This window comes from Ailuropoda melanoleuca, chromosome 5 (assembly GCF_002007445.2).
Source record: "Ailuropoda melanoleuca isolate Jingjing chromosome 5, ASM200744v2, whole genome shotgun sequence".
Lineage (NCBI taxonomy): Eukaryota > Metazoa > Chordata > Mammalia > Carnivora > Ursidae > Ailuropoda > Ailuropoda melanoleuca.
Genome location: NC_048222.1, coordinates 119,566,260 through 119,586,205, shown reverse-complemented (window position 1 = coordinate 119,586,205; position 19,946 = coordinate 119,566,260). Strand labels below are relative to the sequence as shown.

The following is a 19,946-nucleotide window of genomic DNA, read 5'->3' as shown; positions in this document are numbered from 1 at the left end:
AATTTATTTATTTAGAAAAAAGATAAAGAAAAGAAATATAATATCTAAATTCATAACCATAGAAATTCTTTTAAAAGATGGAATTGGATAAAGACTTTAGATTTACAGATAGAAGTAGCAATGCATGGACTAATATGATAAAATAAATATTTGTTGAACCACACCAAATAAAATTTATTCAGGATTTTAAGTTTGTAGTCTCAAACCGAAAAAAAAAAAAGATATTTGTATTTCCTTTTAAAATGTTTGTCTTTGCTTTTAAAATTTAAAAAAATAATATTATATTGTATTATCAATTATAATATTGATATTAATCTTAGTTGAAACTTTGTCATTGAGATATAACCACATAAAACTTTGTTTTTATTTCTTTTACAGAGTTTGGAAGATATGTTTTTATGAGGCAGTTCCACCTTTCTGGCAGTATTATTTCTACCTCCCAATAGGTTATTAAGTATGCTACCATTCCCCCAAGATAGAACTCTGCTGTTACTATGTAATGCTGCTGTGCACCACGTTGTTGTGTGAGCCAATGGATTGGTTTTTGAAAGTGTTTTAATTGGTAAAGTTTTTTAAAAAGTTTGCAACAGGAAAGACATCTGTTGTACTTTACTGCTCCTGGATATGTGTTCGTTGTATGAAAGCAGCAAACCAAATAATCTTTAACAAGATTCTTGTTTGAGAGAACAACACAATTATAACCAAAATAGAAGAAACCAATAAAACAACACAACTTTACTCTTCAGATATATTATTTGTGTTTGCTGCCTGAATATTATGTGTATAGAGAGCTCTGACAGAATTAAAAATTTCAGCAGATAATTAATCAAAACCCCATTGTTTCCAGATTACTGTGCTAGGTGCTTAGGGAGAGACAGAAATAAATTAAAAAACTGAGATCCATATTTTTTATACTAAATCTCATAGAAACATTTGAGTGATATAAACTCATCATCCCAATAATCTGGATTCTGAAGGATGGTTTATGTTATTGAAAATTTTTAGTGGCTCCAAACTACATTAATTAACCTCAGATTAAAATAGCAAAATAATGATAATCATAAAATAATAATAAAATGTATGAAAATTATTCTGGATAAATTTACACAGAAATCTCTTTCTTTCACCAGTCAGATGCACACACGTGCTCTCACACACACACACACACACACACACATACACACACAGGGAACTGACTTTGAAGTATATAGTTAGAATTCCAGAGCTTCAGGGTTGACCAGTTGTGGGAGAAGTAACTCGATGACTAGAATATTATCAATATTCTTTTAAACACTTATCATGTATTAAGCATTACAATATGTGCTTTATGTGTATTGTTTTATTTAACATAACAATAATATATGATAACTTCTAATCTTCTTATTCTCACAGATAAGGAAATTGATAACATTTACTTCTGAGTTGTTGGGAAAAAGACAGAATTCATTCTTAGGCTTCTTTGTGTTATACTCATTAGTTGCCAATGACTGGTCCTCAGACCTACAGCACTGACAACACCAGAAAACTTTCAGAGAAGCAAATTCTTTTTTCACCTTATTAAAACATTGAACTTATTTCACATGCATATTTTCATGCCCCCACCATTTCCATTTGTCGGACCACCACTACTACTATGTCCTATCATAACATTCCATATATACTTAAAACCAAGCAACAGGTGGAATTCCATCTTTAAAAACTAAACAGGCAATTTGGAAAACACGTTCTTGGCAATGGAACCTGGACAACATTTATCAGACACTAGTACGGAAGTTCTCACTTTGTATTATAGAAAGGACAGCCAGATATCAACTGTTACAGAAATGAAATAATATGGAAAATTTTAGCAACTTGTTTAAACTATTTCTTAAAACACTTGCTCCATTGCCAGAGATCTTGAATAGCCTCTTGGTCAATCATTTGGAAGTAATTCTTCGCATAACTGATGAGTTTGGCTTCCACTTTGGGAAGAGAGGCAGATTTTTCTATGCTTGTTTGCATTTTTGCTTTAATGTCCTCTGCAGGACTAGGTCCTTTCATTGTTTTGGTTATTTTTTCCTGCTTTTTTTTTTTTTTTTTTTAAAGATTCTTGACCTTTTGATCTTGGTGTTGATGAGTCTTCCACTCTGGTTTGTTTTTTGTGCACTTTTGGCTGGAGAATCTCATATAGGTTTCTTTACTGGAGCCTTTTCTTCAGCTTCCTCATCATCCAAATCATCATCATCATCATTTTCATCATCATTGTTGTCATCGTCATCTTCATCATCATCTTCATTGGCAACAAGTTTTACTTTTTCTGTGGAAACGTGTTACCACTTCCAGGGGCAGAGTGCTTTTCCACATATACTAAAGGGTTTCACATCCTCTTCCTCTGTATCCTCTGACTCTATGTTTTCCTCCATAGTTACTAACTGCTGTCCACAAATATGTACAGGCCGTGAACCACATTTCAATGTAAGACCACAGATGGTGTTATTTCAAAGTCCCCAAGGGAAGCTGTTGGCTGTACTGACATTCCCAAAGTTGCCAGTGTGACTTTAATTGGACTGCCTTTGTAATTCATTTCCTCTGCTTCAACAATGTGCAATTCATCCTTTGCACCCGCCCTAAACTGACCTTTCTTAAAGATAACTGATGCTCATTTTCACTGATATCCACTTGAAAGTGATAATCTCTCTCAGCCTTTAGTTCACAACTGAAAAGATAGTTCTGAGACCTCAGGGGGCTCAGGTCCATGTCCATCCAATCTTCCATGGGGTGGTGGCACACACTTGGGTGGGAAAGAAGGCAAACAGAAATAAACTACTACTGTTCCACAGAACAGTTGTGTAGGACAGCATCACACCAGGGCTAGAGAAGCAAATTTTTGAACCCCAACCAAAAATCTACTGAATAAGAAACTTGGGGGCAAGTCTAGCAACCTATGTTTTTGAAAGTCCTCTGGTAATTCTAATGCATGCTAATGTTTGAGTGTAGGCACCATAACTCATTCTCTTAAACATAGTATTACGCTTAAGACAGATATTTGTGCTGGGTATCTGTGCCTGAAATAATTGAAATTATTAGACTACTATCATAGTCAGTCTGGGCTGCTGTTAAAACATTTATTTCCCATAGTTCTGGAGGTCAGTAAGTCCAAGATCAAGGTGCTGGCCAATTCAATGCTTTGGTGAGGGCCCTTTCTCCTGTTTGCAGATGGCAACCATCTTAGTGTGTGTTAACATGACCTCTTTTTTGTACATGCACAGATGGAGACAGAGCTCTTGTGTCTCTTCCTATACTTACAAAGAAACTAATCTCATCATAAGGGCATCAGCCTTATGACTTCATCATAACAAAATTAGCTCCCCAAAGCCCTACTTCCAAGTACCATCACATTGAGGATTAGTGCTTCAACATGGGAATTTTGGAGAAACACAAACATTCAGGCCATAACAAATTCCTAACATTATAATGGATTTCATTTTTTTTTTAAGATTTTTTTAAAAAAATTTGACAGAGACACAGCCAGCGAGAGAGGGAACACAAGCAGGGGAAGTAGGAGAGGAAGAAGCAGGCTCCCAGCTGGATGCGGGGCTCGATCCCATAATGCCGGGATCATGCCCTGAGCCAAAGGCAGACGCTTAATGACTGAGCCACCCAGGCGCCCCTATAATGGATTTCAACAACATGATAATTCCTAATCATAAGGTTCAAATACATCCTTATTGCAAGGCTTCAGTAGATCTTCCACTAATGGAACATAATAAAAATCTATAATTGTTGAAATTATTAAGCAGATGCCATATTTAAATAGACTGTAAGAAAAAAAAAAAAGAAACCAGATTTTCACTGTGGTTGAATGAACAATGTTTATAGTTGTATTTAAAATTTCTCCACTTTTCTGGTAATGGAAATAATATATGGTTGTTTAAAAACTGCATACATTTTTCTCATGGTACTATTTATTTAGTAAAGATGAAAGTCAAATGCTGCCATTGTTTTAAAAAATGTAGTTGAACATTGTATTGGAAAACTGTAGATAAAAACGTTTGAACTCTGAAAACCTTCAAAAGCATGGAATGATTTTCAATAGAGAAGTTCAAAATTATAGGAAAATTAATGTAGATAAAACATATCCTCAAAGGATTATGTGCTTTATAGGTATATTAGTTTCTTAGGACTACCACAATAATTACCATTGTTTGATGGTTTAAAGCAACAGAAATTTATTCCTTTTTAATTCTGGAAGCCATAAGTACAAAATGAGGTGTTAGCAGCCACACTCCCTCGAAAGGATTTAGGGGAGAATTCTTCCTTGTCTTCTCTAGTTCTTGGTAGCTCTTAGAATTCCTTAGCTTTACAAATCTGTGCCCCTACCATCCCATGGCCTTCTTTTCTATATGTGTCTGGGTGCCTTTTCTTTTTTCATTAAAGGATACCAATCACTGGATTTAGGGCCCATCTTAAATCCAGGATGATTTCATTCTAAAATCCTTTAAAAATTACATCTTCAAAGATGCTATTTCTAAATAAAGTCACATTCAGAAATACTAGGTGGACATGAATAATTGCAGAACACTAATCTAATACAGCAGGCAAAAAACTAAAAAAGTAGATTTTAAAAGTTAAACTTGTTAATTGCATGCTTTTTTATAAGAAATTTTTCAAAGAATTATAAAGTAGCATTGTTCATAGTACTTTGATTTATTTCATGTAAATCATTGAAATTCTACCTTTATAAACACTTTTCTTCTGAAAAGCAAACATCATTCTGAATTTAAGCTATTTTGATCCAATGTTATTGCAGCTCATTTATATAATCAGCAACATGTTTGGCCACAAAATATAGTTTAAATTTTATGGAATATTTTTGTTTTATTTGAGGTGATAGGCATTGTTAAGCAAGTTTCAGGAGGAAAAAACCTATTGCATTACTTTATATACTCAAGATTTTCATGGGTGCCTGGGTGGCTCAATTGGTTAAGTGACTGCCTTCAGCTCAGGTCATGATTCTGCGGTCCTGGGATCAAGTCCCACATCTGGCTCCCCCTGCTTCTCCCTCTCCCTCTGCCTGCCACCCCCCTGCTTGTGCTCACTCTCTCTTTCTCTGTCAAATAAATAAATCAAAGCTTTAGAAAAGAACTTCACAAGGATATTTATAAATTTTGAAATTCCTTTTTTCTCCACCCATAATAACATAAAGACTGTCTATTGTAAACTATCTGTGTGGACAATGATATAACTTATAATTATTGGTTAAGGAATTCACTTTATATCCACAATGAAAATTTAAACAGCACACGTAGGTCTAACAACTTCAGATAGGCTTATTTATTTGGTAATAAGCCACAGATACTGTGAATATGTTGTGTATAACTCACACTGATGATCGGATTCCTGTAATGTGTTTTGAGACACACTCAGCCATTATGCAAATTTTAGGAGATATAACTCTAAACAAAGGAAGGCACCAAAGAATTAACATGGCAATACAGAAGTCACAAAATTAAATATCCCCAGAAGAAATGCAGGGTTCCTTAAAATGTGTAGAGCAGGTGTAGAAAAAGAAGACAATAATGAAGACTGGAAAATTGGCAATTCTATACTCTATCTAATATCATTGAAATGCAGAATATTTAAAATAAATTTGGGACCATACCAATACATCTTTCCACTGCCTTCAACCTGAGACACCAGATTGTCTACAAATAAAAAAAGGTTAGTAACACCAGCAATCCCAATACAGAATGATAAATGTTATATTAGGCATATCTACAGGAACAAATTCAGGAGGCAGATAAGACTTTTCTGTAACAGTGGCATCTAAGTTGAGGGTTAAAAGGAGCAGTTGGGTCTGCACAGAGTGAGAAGGCAGAAGAACATTCCATTCAAAGCGAACAGTGCGTTAAATTACCTGAAGGCAAGTTCAGTGTATTGTATCTCTGGGTTTGGGAAGAATAATGCTAAAAACTGAAGCTGGGAAGGTAAATAGGGCCCACATGAAAAGTCTAGTAAGCCATATAGAGTTTCACTCTGGAAACACTGGGGAGCCAATAATATAGTTCACCAGAGATGTGACATGATCAGATTTGTACTTTAAAAATAATATTTTGGCTAGAGTGTGGAAAATGGATTTGATTTGTAAACATGACTGGAGGCAGAGACTCTAGTTGGAGGCTATTAGAGTAATTCAAGCCAGAGATGCTGGTGGCATGGACTGAAGTACATCAGTGAAAATGGAAATGAAATAGACTGATGTGAATCATATTTAGAAGACAGACCTGACACAATCTGGTGATGGATTATATGTGGGAGACAGGAAAAAACGAGAAAGCAGAAGAAGTCTGATGATACATAGTTTCCTGGCTTGAATAGATGGGTAGATAGCAGCGTCACTTTCCCTTAAGGAGTAAGCAGAGTTGAACATGCTAATCAAGATTACCATTTATCTCTTATTTTCCCCCATTCAGTTTCTTTCACAGCATAATTCTCCAGCTCTAAATTCAGCTTGAGGACATAATGTGAAAGTTGTGACTCTACATAATATGTTGCCAAAGTCAAAGTAGCACATTTCTTACATTTTATTTTTCTGAAATCAAGATATCTTGTAATTGGTGCCAAAATAAATTTGCCAGGCACATGGCAGAGGATTACCGTGAGGAAACTACTAGATGGTGTATTCTGGCAAAGTTACACCTGTGTGGGTTTGCACTTCCTTTTCTTTAATGAAAGTAGTTAATAAGGATGCATACATAAACTGAAAATCATCTTGGAATCACCAAGAATGCCCTCCATGAGAAGAGGAAGTGAGGGAAGTTCCATTCAAGTTCCTTCATGAAGGCTACCACAGCAGGCCAAGTTTGGATGCACACAAATCACTGAGTGGTGCCCCCTGCAGAGGATGAGTCTCTGGAGAAGGGAAGGTATTAAACGCTTCTTATTTTAAGATTTGAAATAGATAAACAGCTTGACCTGTTTGGGGAATGGGGAAGATTTGTGGGAGAGCATTTATGGGTCTCTCAGGTAGAAGTTGCTGGAACAAATCCTATTGCTAGCAGCCAGAAAGGATAAATATATGTGAATCTGAAGGCAGAATATAATGACTACAATATTAAAGACACATGTCAGACCTCAGCACTGAGAGAATGACTGTGGTCTTTGAAGAACGATGTGGCCTGACTAGGATGAAACCAGCAAGAAATCTTTAAATCAGAGAAACCAGATTACCAAAGTTTGGTACATGCGTAATGTGGCATTATGAAACAATAACAAAAGTCAACTAGGCTGACTCTAGTCTTCATTCAGTGTGTGAGAATTAAATTGTGCCATTTGAATGGCACGGGAATCCTAGGTTGTTGGAAAATGTACACAAAAATCCAAGCAAGCTGTACAGGACTTCTTACTAATAAATTATTAAAACATTCAGCCATAATGAAAAATTCTTGTGTGTACACTCCAAATTTAAGTAGTTTATTTATGTGTAATAAGCTATGGCATTCACACTGTCTGTACCAGAACGAAGTTAGCAGTACAAGAATGGATCTCTTCCACTGATTGTCACTGTACTTGACTTGCATAGGTAACACAATAAAATAGAAGTTTAATTTAAATGTTCAACCTTAATTCTTGATAACAAAACATTAAAATACCTTCTAAAAGAACATATTTTGATAATCTTAAAATGAAAACCTGAATCTAATTATAATATATTAAAAGTCACATGACAGACAACGCATTATAAACAAAGAAATTGCCAAATATCTTGGAAAATTTGGAGTTTTCTCCCCTCATAGAACGACCCTCATTACTACTTCTTTAATTGTTAACCACTATTACTCTGGTACATATATTTAAGGTAAAAATATCTTTTTTTTTTTAAAGATTTTATTTATTTATTCGACAGAGATAGAGACAGCCAGCAAGAGAGGGAACACAAGCAAGGGGGAGTGGGAGAGGAAGAAGCAGGCTCATAGCAGAGGAGCCTGATGTGGGGCTCGATCCCATAACACCGGGATCACACCCTGAGCCGAAGGCAGACGGTTAACCGCTGTGCCACCCAGGCACCCCAAGGTAAAAATATCTTAATATACACAAAAGATGCTTACCACTTAATGATTAACAGACAATGAAAATAGGAAAATACACTCTGAGTTTAAACAAATATTAATTAGGGGTGTCTGAATGGCTCAGTTGGTTAAGCGTCTACCTCTGGCTCAGGTCATGATCCCAGGGTCCTAGAATTGAGCCCTGTGTTGGGCTCCCTGCTCAGCGGGGAGTCTGCTTCTCCCTCTCCCTTTGCCCCTACCCCCCACTTACACACACTCTCTCTCTTGTTCACTCTCTCTCTGTCAAATAAATAATTACAATCTTTAAAAAATATTAATTAAAGACAAAATAATATATGGGTAGTTATTTTGTGAATGATTGGTTACTTAAGAGTATAAAATCACAAGCATGGATTACAAAATATACTGTGGCCATGTTGATGCAGTCAAAGGATTGAGAAGACTAGAACCCAACTGTAAAAAAAAAGCTCAAATGCAAACATTTATTGTGATATGAATAAATGCAAGATTTTCCCTGGTTATAAAGTTTTTGTATGTATATATTCTATGTAATGTTAGCATTTCTCCTACTAAACTATTATTAAAGTGATACCATGTCTACAAAAATAAATGCCATCCTAAAATGAAATTCTGGTCACATCTGTGTTTCACTTAAGAAACAACTACCTGAGGTTTCTTTTAGGCTAAAGTGGGTTTTTGTTTTTATTTATCACAGCAGAAACTGAATGTATAGCCAGGATTCTCCAGAGAAACAATATGAACAAGAAATTATATACATAAAGTTTTATTATAAAGTATTACCTCACATAATCATAGGGGCTAGAAAGTTCCACCATCTGCTGCCTACAAACTAAAGACTCAGGAAAGCTGTGGTGTAGTTCAAAGAACTGGGAGCCTAACAGCCAATCGTGTAGATTACTGTCTGGGTCCAAAAGCTTGACAACCAGGATAGCATAAGTTGTATATGTAAGTGTAATTCCCAGTTTGAGGGCAGAAGATTGATGGTTCAGCTCAAATATTCAGGCAGAGAGTGAATTCAATCTTTCTCTACCATTTTGTTTTATTTAGACCCTCAGTGGATTGGATGATGTGAACGCTGGGAAGAGCCATCTGCGTACTCAATTGGCCAATTCAAATGCTAATATTTTCCAGAAACATCCCTGCAGACTCAATGAAATTATGTTTAACCAAACATCTGGGCATCTTGTTCCCCCCTCAATTTGACCCATAAAATTAACCATCACCCTGAAACTCCAAAGGAGTTTCTTATATCAAAAGCTCACAATACCCTGTACCTCTTAAGCAATCAGGTGTGCCTATAGATGCAAAAAGATACCAAAGTTCTGCATTAAGCTATAAACTTTAAAGGTATGCAACAAAATAGAATTAGAATATCTCAAATCCTTATCCTGCTTAAATACTTTTAATTTTCTTTAAATAACGACACTGTTTTCGGTTTGCAAAAACCCCAGTGGAGAAGGATAGTACCCACGCTAAGATCGCAGAGAACCCACCCTTTCACTTCACTCAAGCTTCCTATTCAAATGCTATATATATCAAAGAAGCTTTTCTTGACTTTCCAATTAAACACACACACACACATGCATACACACACATACACACACACATATGCAGGCCCTCCCCACCCTCAGCCACACCCTCACATATTATCTTACTTTATAAGAATTATTACTACTCAAGATTATTTTAAAATCTATATATTAACTTATTTATGTTTTGTCCATTTATTAAGATGTTGACAGAATGAGGGAACAGCAGTGACTTATCAACACAGTATCTAATATGTGCAGAACAGCACCAGGGGTACATTAAGTACTCAATGCAAATTCTGTTGCCTATGTGATTCATCAGCACGTCCTGTCAAAATGTCCTTGAAAATAGCTACTGATTATAGTCCTTAAAGGAAGAGTAATCAAAAAGAAATATGGTCCTAGAAAAATACTTACTTATTTAGACAAGCAAATATTAGAAAGTATTGACCAATCTTGGAAAAAATTGACAATAGCCATATGAATTTTACTAATGGTAATATTAAGCTCTGTTGTTGTCTTGTTTATTTTTGAGACGGCATTTTCTTATTTAGCTTTTCCTTTTTAGTTCTAGATTTCAAGTTGCTTCTTTCCCCATTGTTGCTCTCAATTATTTGTTGGTCTTTATATCATTTCATTTTTTTTTTTAAGATTTACTTATTTTAGAGAGAGAGAGAGTGCAGGGGAGAGGGGCAAAGGGAGAGAGAGAGAGAGACTCTTCAGCAGACTTCCTGCTGAGTGTAGAGCCCAACACAGAGCTGGACCTCAGGACCCTCAGATCATGACCTGAGCTGAAATCAAGAGTAAGGCGCTTAACTGAATGAGCCACCCGAGCCCCCCTACATCATTTCTTAGCAGGAAACTAAAATTTTCCCTGGTGCTTAAAAATGTCACTGCTTAATTTAGAGAATGGGCCTCTAAAGAAAGGTATCATTTTCCTTTATAAGTATTTCCCTAGATTTAAAGACTTTTTCTTTAGCTTCGGCTTCTTGGAGAGATTCTCTTTCCTTAACTTTGAAAGTGCAACATTCATATGCAAATTAATGATATGATTATGGACTTAGAGAAAAACAACTCCTGCAAATACAGAATAAAATATGAGAATAATGGGAAGAAGGAGACAGGGCTAAAATAACATCTGATTTTATAGATTAGCCTGAGCTAGTAAAACTCCATTAAATGATTTGTTGAAGATGGAGACCTGAATATGGAGGAGATACTGAATAAATTATTGCATAATTGGATTTAACTGGGGGGAAAAGAAAGGTTTGTAAATTTTGTCAATGTAGCAGAAGATTAAAAATATCTCTTTTTTTGACTTATGCCACATGAATTCATGATAAATATAAAACTAAATATGGGTGATATTGTGTTAGGTGCAGTGGAGGCTTTTAAAAAGTGCTAAGATATGTATCTTGCTTTCAATAATCATAGATGCATGGATGAAATCAAGAGTGGTGTGTAAAAGGAGAAAACTCAAATGTCATGGGGGGTTCAGTGAGATTACTTCTAACTGCAAAGATTAGGAGGGGTTTTCTCAAGTAAACTACATTTGTTCTTGTCCAGAAAAGATAAATATGACTCAGACATTTGGCTGTGGGCTGTGTGTATTCTGGATAGTGGGAACAATATGAATGAGATACATAACTTGGTGTATATACATACACTGATGAAAATTCTACTCACTAAAATTTGAGAATTGGGAAAGAGAATAGTGAGGTGATACTAGAAATTCTGTATGCAATTAGATCATATAAACCTTGAGTGGAAGTAGAATTTTGATTGGTGATGGAAAGGCAGGGAATATTTTTCCCCAAAGGTGTTGGATGATCATTGCTGTATTTTAGGAATATACGTCCGATATCAGTGGATATGGAACATAAGAAGAGCAAGCTAGTTAAGAAATTATTTTCGAATTCCATAGAAAAGATAGTAGAATCTTCTGAAGCAGAAACTTAAAAATAAGCTTGGAACTAAAGTATAGATGTCAGAGATTCTTAATGGAGGAAGAAAAAAATAAAGGAAATTGTAAGTGATTTAGAGCTATGATAACGCTTAAAACTTTTCATAAAATGGCTACATATACACAGCTTACATCACTACATACACATATCGTCCCTTAGTTGGGATTTGTCTGATTTTTTTTTTCATGATTAGAATGGGATTATGTTTTTTTTAGGAGAAAGACCACAGAAGAAACATGTTATTTTTATCACATCATATCAAGGGCACTGTTATGGGTTGAATGGTGTCCCCCCAAAAAAGATAAACTAAAATCCTAACTCTCAGTACCACAAGAATGAAAGCACCTCAAGGTCATGAAAAATAAGAAAAGTCTGAGATACTGTCACAGCAAAAAGGAGCCTAAGGAGATCTGTAACTCAGTGTAATGTGATGTCCCACACATAATCCGGGAACACAAAAGAACAGTAGATAAAACTAAGGAAATCTAAATAAAATAAGGACTTAAGTTAATATGATATATTAACATTAGCTTATTAATAGTAACAAATTATCATAATTTATATAAGATGTTAATAATATTAGAAACTGTGAGACATATGAGAATTCTCTATACTATGGAATTTTTTCTGTAAATCTAAAGCTGTTCTAATAGAAAACATTTATTTAAAATATACTTATTATTACAATTCAAAAAGGAGGTAGCAAGTGTAAAATGCTTTGTACAGTGCATTACATATAACAGATGGTATATAATAGCCATTATTTATGTAATTTTCATTATATTTGCAAATATTAACGTAAAAATTGAATAATGATTATTAACAACAAATGAAATAAATCCACATTTACAATGCCAGCCTCCTTGTCCCTGTTTTTAATATAAACATGCTAAATGTATATCTCCTGCTGGGATCTGCAATGAGTGAACATGGTTTAGCAAATTTATAATTTGTGCGAGTCTTTAGATTGCTATTGTCAAAGTTAATAGTTTAAGTAAAAGCTCTGTCTTCAATATAATGAAAATGATTTGAAATTACATAAATCCATTAAATTTACTAATGCTTTAAATGTCTGGATAAAGAGACAAACCTAATTTCCATATGCTGACAGATGGTTTGGATCAAGAAACTCAAAGTAATTATAGATCCTGGCGTTCCTTTGGGATATTCATGGGTCTGTATGATCATGGTAGCATGAATCATGTAGTTTAATGGAGATTCTTGAGTTTTCATGAAGAATGCTCTGTTTAAGTGATAGAGACTCCAAGCCTTTATTTTGGAAATACAGAGGATGATTTTGCGGTTTTAGGACTCTGATAAAAGAAGAATTGAAGGTCCAGGGCACGCCACTCATTGTAGTGGCCTACAGCATCTTACATCTGTCTGTCTGTCTTCAGATAGTCCTCCTCTCCCTTACTGAGTCTGTTCCAAAATCACAAAGCTTCTGTTTAATCCTCAAGCACTCCAAATCATCTCCTGCCTCAACTCAGGGCTTTTGTACTCTCTTTGAAATATTCTTCCTCATCACTGGCTCTGTTCCCTCTTCCCTCTGCCTGGGTTGCTGTCAGCGAAGACTCCCTTTCCACTCTCTTTAAAATTGTGGTGCTACTCCCACCCTCATCCTCATCCCCTTCCCTTTCGTTTCTCCCTGGCAGTGATCTCCATTTGATGTCCTGTAGTTTTCTAATTCTAATTTCTAGATTGTCTCCTTTCACTAGATTGAAAGCAGTAACTTTGGCCTGTTTTGTTTTCTCCTCCAATCTGGTGCACAAAACAGTGCCTGGCACATACAAGATATTTAGCACATATATGTAGAATACAAGAATAACAACACAAAATTAATGTACTCATTATTTAATAAAGTTCTATAATAATATTCTTTAGTCTAATTTTCAAACATAATTCACTATTTTGCTTAAATAGAAAATCATATTTAAGTTTTACATGGGATATATAAGCAGACTCAAAGTTCATATAATATCATAGAAATTTCAAATATTCATGGAGTCATGATAAATGTTATAATTATAGTATTATAATATATTATATATAATTATATTTTATAGTAACAAATTGTATAAGTATAATTTGTTATATTTATAAATAATATATTTTATATTTTGTATATAATATATAATATATTGTAATATAATACTATAATTATAATATTAAATACATAATGTAATCTACTAAATCTCAAGCATATGAAGCTCCTATAAGGACAATACATTTTTCTGGATTTTTAAAATCATCTTATTGATCGCTGAAATAAGATGGTTAAATATTCTCTGCAATCTATTATTTATTTATTCTAGATAGTCCATTATTTTCAGTTGGGGATTTTATATTCCCCAGTCCATTATTTTCAGTTGGGGATTTTATATACCCTTGAGTCATTAACATAATAGGCTATAAGGATTTCTCTGGTAACATGTTGGTAGGAGATTACCCATTTATGTAATAAAATAAAATGCTGTAATTTTTATTAACATGTCATGATTCCAGTAATGCACTAAAACCCTCATAAAAACATTAATTTTGATGTATGGCATAGATAAGGACTAGATAATAAACAAGGAATGAAACAGTGTAAGTGATTTAGATCCATGGATAGCCTCTAATTTAGCCATCAACTAAGAAGGAAAAAAGTATAAGGACATCAGTATGATTAAACAAATGTGGATGTGTGTTCAGTGAACTAAATAAAACACATAAAAAGACTGTAAGAATGCATGCTGCATGAAAAAAGACAGTCTTACCACATACCTCTATAAACGTGTGGTATTTACTTTCAATAATATTGGTCATTACACAGTACAAATATAATTACATAAATAAAAATAAGAAAAGTTATTAAAGTTATTTAAAGCTGTTATACTTTGTTTTTTTTTCCCCTTTTGGCACATTGTTTGCTACATTCCAGTTCCTTAAAATACATTTATTCTTTTCACTCTACCTTTTGAACTAGTTAAAACCCAATCATTTGTGCAATTTGCCTGCAGGCAAGGAAAAGAATACACAGACTTTCTCCCTGTATTTTATGCTTTGCTGATGGCATTTATCTTCATAACTAATATTTATTGTATTTTCATGTTTATAAAGATGGCATAAATTACTTAAGAAACTTTTTAATTAAAGAAAAGAATTAATACTGCAAAACACAACCACATATACACCCCCAGATCTAGCTTTTTATGACATCTTGTATTTTCTTCAAAAAAAATTTTAATGACTACCTAACATTTAATAATGTTTACTCCGGCACTGTTTTAAATGCTGGCTTTATTTTTAACATAATAAATAACGTTAGGATTAAAATTCTTGGACTTTGTCTAATTTGAGTTCCTCACAAAACACAGCCAGGACAAAAGCCTGGGTGCTTGTACTTCTTCCTGTAAGTGAACCCAGGGAGCAGGGAAAGAGGGAGACGGGAGAGAAGGGAGCTAGGGGATGGAAAAGGCAAATTCTTTATAGATTTAATTCCTGTGGATGGCTAGACTCCATGTCCCCCATCGACGATGGAAGAACTGTGTAAAATATACCCCCAGTATTGTGTCTCCTAGGACAAGCGGACGATTTATTCGTTTTGTCCGCCTGCCTCTCTCAGTTCCTAGCTGTCCTGGACCTGAGCTGAAGTAGCTGGGGTGAGGAGGATCAGGAAGAGCCCTGGGGCATCAGAGCTGGGCCACCGTGGGCACTTGGGTTGTCAGCATCTAAGAGACCTCCTCCAGGAGCTGCAGCAAAAATGAAAAGCGGACCCTGGAGTGCCGGCAGGCAGGAATATCTTCTCCAGTTCTGGCCAAGAGGCAATGAGAAGCCGGTGGAATTGGCCCTCCCACGGCCCTCCAGCCAAACGCCTCCACCCGGCTGGGCTACTGCAACTCCTCCCCGCGACCTGATGGTGGCAGTAGCGACTACTGAGAGACCCTGGCCCTCTGGAGCCCTGATCAGCCCCGGAGCGCCCGCCAGGACCGCCGAGGTCTTACACTGGGATTTAACAAATAGGCCAGGTTCCAAGTATTCCTCTACTCAGACTTTCCCATTAGCATGCAGACGTGGCATTATTCCTCCCATTTTAAGGGGGAAAAAAAATCCCTCTTGACTCTCCTTCCAGCTATCACTGCATTTCTCTCCTTTGCAACTGAACTGAAAGCTTTTTTCCCCCGCTCTGCCTCAAATTCCTCTCCCATTTTCTTTTGAAAATATTTCCGTCCGGCTTTTGCTACTAATCCAGTGAAACCTCCATTGTCAAGTTCACCAATTACCTCCCTGCTGCTAAATCCAGTCTCAGACCTCATCTTATTTGACCTATTAGCAGCATTTGACACAACTGTCTCTTCTCTTCCCTTGAAAAATTTCTTCAACTTGACTTAAAGGATTTTTTCCAGGGCATCACTGGCTGCTCCATCTCTGGCTACTAGGGTGTTACCTTTCCTAATCTTAACGTTGGTGTAACAAAGGGCTCAAATCCTGGTCCACATATCTTTCCCACATAGAGTTTCTTTCTTGATCATCCCCTCCAGTATCCTGGATGCAAATACCATCAGCATGCTGATAATCCCTAAATTTATATTTTTAGCAGAACCTCTCTGCTGACTTCAGAAATCATACATTCAGCTAATAACTCACTTGGATATCTAATAGGCATATGGCATTTGTCAAAAACCCTCTCTTACAACAAACAAACACATAAACAAAATACCTCCTCCCCCCAATGTCTTCCAAGGTTTAGTGTTTTCTCTATTCCTCCAATTGTTAGGTCATTTCCCTCACTTGTTTTATTTTGCCTGTACCCATAAGCCCTCCTACCTGCATCTCAAGACACCTTGGCCCAAGTCACCTTTCACTAAGATTGCTGCAAATCTCAGGAGTTGTTTTCCTTTTACTTTGTTTAATTCCCCTTTAATCTATTCAATACAAAGCAATCACAATGATCCTGAAAAAACATTGAATAGAGTACGTTCTCCTGCTCTCCTCCTCCCTCCAGTGGCACCCTGTATCTGTCTAAGTGAAAGCCATTATCTTGCATGGCGAGGCTTATAAAGGTATACACAATCTCGCATCCTTTCTATCCAGGCACTCACAAACTATTACCCTCCTCATTTTCCTCATGGGAATCTCTAGCTCTTCCTCAAACAAGAGTGCGCAGGGTTCATTCAGATCTTAAATGGTCTTTGCATTTTTTTGTTCTCTCTTCCTAAAATGCCTTTTCATGGTTTACCTGCATGAGTCACTTTCTCACTATCTTTCATTACTTTGACATCCCTGTTTAAATTTTCAAAACCACTTCTTCGCTGCCATTCCATCCTCCTTCCCTTTATTATTGTTCCCTGGTGCCTGTCACCATTTAACATACTGTATGTTACACCTATTCTCTTTTACGGTTTCCCTCTTTACTTCACTGTAACCTTCTTGAAAAAAGAAATGGCTGGCCATTTCAATAACTGTTACATTTCAGTGATAAGAATAATACCTGGATTATGTTAGGCATTTAATTAATAGAGTAAATGTTGAATTAACATACAGCTTATCATTTTATTCTACACAGATTCAAAATTTGTGGAGAGCCCATAGTAAATATTCAGTGAATATTTTTGTATTAAAGAATAAATAAAATTGATATTTTAACACATTTTTATGGGTAGATTACTATTAGCCAGAAACTCGCTTTACAAATAAAAGTAAGTCATGGTTGACTTCTTTACAAATTGAGACATCACTAGGAGTCTAAGTTCTTTCACTTTCTGTGACTATCTCTCTACACGTCTTCTATGTCTCAACACTTTCTGTGGAGATATGGTGCCAACGTTGATGCATAAAGCAAAATTATGCTCTATGAAAAGAAAAACATCCTTCTGCGACACATCTGCCATATTACGCCATGTTGTGAAAAGAATCCGCAGAGCCAAAATGAAGTAATACAAATAATAAGATAGTATGCACAATTTTTTTTCTCAATCTTCGCCTCCAAGGTAAATATGGAAATGAAGAAAAATCTGACTCCATGTTCTTTAAAATTTCACTGTAAAGTCATTATTGGATGCCAACAATATTCTTGTCCATGTTTTTGTAGTTTCCTTTCTCATTCTTTATATATTGAATGACTACTGCATGTTAGATACTTATTAAAAAATCACTGTTTGTTAAGGCTCTTCCTAAAACACCACTCAATTGCCTTGTAAGAGGCAACTATTACAACTGGAAAATGAGGGAACTGACAGTTTACTCATCCAGTGAGGAGGTGAAAACTTAATAGTAGAGAAGAGGATATGCAAATATGGCTCCTTTAAATCAATTTCTCAACATAATTCTATTTCATTGTTTATTAATTTATTCATATTTTAATAAAATGTGCCAAGAATCATTAATTAAATATTCCAGGTATTTCTTTAGTGTTTTAGAGCAAGACAATTTGAATATATAGAATATCCAGAAACAAATGTTAAGCATAATTTCATCAAATGCTAAGTTGTCTCTATGGTAATACAAAAGTTATTCTCTTCAATAAGATTGTTCATTTAAAAAGTGGACATTCAAGGATTTTTTTATTAAATATTTAACTGCCTAAGCCAAATTCGTCATTATATTCAGCAAGTCGGCTGCTTAAATCTGTCTTAGAAGAACTTGGAAACTAATCAATAACAGTAAAAATAAAAACATTCTAATGATTTAGCATTTCTTCTGAGTAAAACTAATAGAAATCGGATTATTCGACCTGTGATTTTCATTAAGCTGAAAATCCATTTATTTTTTAAAGGAAGAGCTAATGCTTTCCATACGAATCATCAAACTTTAGATAGTATTATAATGCACAAATATAACGCAAAGCATATTAAGTTTTGAATTATAATTTGAAGGAAATTATTTCAAGATGTTTAGAAACTAATATGTTAAAATAATGAGTACCAGAATATTATCATTTACCAATCATATACTTAAATGAAAAATTATTTTGTCTAATGTCATACATCTAGTTTGCATAAATGAATTATGCATCAACTTTGAAAATATTGAATTTTGTAAAAGTAAAACTAATAACGTCCTTTTCAAAACATATGTCTTCTCTATAATTATTAATTTATTAAAGTTAATAATGCTAAATTCCATCATATTCCAGTTTAAATTAAATTTCGCTTCTACTCTACTTCAAAACACAAGACCACTAAAAGATTGCTAAATATTTTAATGTGTTTAATTTATTTTGCTAATTAGGAAAATAATACTCCAATATGTCAAATGCTGACCTTCCAACTCTAAGTTAAATGATATACTACAAGTTCTTTATTTAATATGAGATTTATTAAAATCCTTTAAATGAATTGCTTACAATTTTTTCAACCTGAATTAGTTCAATTAACAAGAGGCTTAGGTTTAAAGCATATACACATATATAGATTAAAAAGGAATTGCAGTAAATAAAGCAATCGATTTTCTTCCTTTAAATCCAAGCAGTTTAAAAATAATCTCTTTCTAGCATCCTGCTGTTACTCGCGTGATTCATCAGATAAGCTGGTTAAAATAGTTACTACTTAGGTAGTGTTCAAGGAATTCTCACATATGTCCTTCTGTTTTCTCCTTTCACCTTACATCTGAGATAAGCAGAACATGAGTTGTTTTATTATCACTGTTTTTGAGAGCAAACGCTAGATGTGGAGATATAATTTGCCAAATCCAGTATTAGAACCTGTGGGTGCTTAACACTAGTAACTAATTCTTGTGTTATCTTCTGAATTTGAGTGCATAAATATCAAAATAAACAGTTTATCAAATAGCATAAAGTTGATCAAGGTTTACATATGTTCTCAAAGAAGACACCATTTTACCACTTACAAAAGTTTACCATCATACTATGCTCCTTTTTGAAACTATTCACTATGATAGTGAATATCTGCAACTAGGTCTTATTCTGAATGAAAGAAAGAACCCAATTTGAAATTCTTTAGAATGAATACTTGGCTTTGGTGCATTTTTCGTTATTGTTTATTTTATTTGATTAATTACTGAGATAGCTTTTCTCATTTTAAATACGTTTCAATACAAATAATGTAACAACATCCACTTATTACTATCTTTCAGTACTAGGCTTTATAACACTTTCCAAAGTTCATCTTTTTAAAATTTTTTCTCAAAAATTTTGATTTACTTATTACTGACCCCAGAATTCAGATAAAGAAAATGAGTCAGAGTTAAGTAGATGGTTAAGATTACCTGTCAGTAGTGGAAACAGCAGAATGCCAGTCTTTGCTGGCATTTTTTTTTTTTTCCATGCTAGGACTAAGTGCTAACACTTGTGCTTGATACAATTTTCTTTGCTTTAAAACTTTGTTTGCTTATAGGCTTTTGCTTATTTGACTTTTTGACTTATGATACATGATATAAAAACA

The 19,946-nt window shown here is 34.7% G+C and overlaps 1 pseudogene; it reads right to left on the bottom strand.

Moving 5' to 3' along the window:
• Window positions 1–1,808: 1,808 nt before the first annotated feature.
• LOC105237013 lies at window positions 1,809–2,754 on the bottom strand (annotated as a pseudogene).
• Window positions 2,755–19,946: the final 17,192 nt, after the last annotated feature.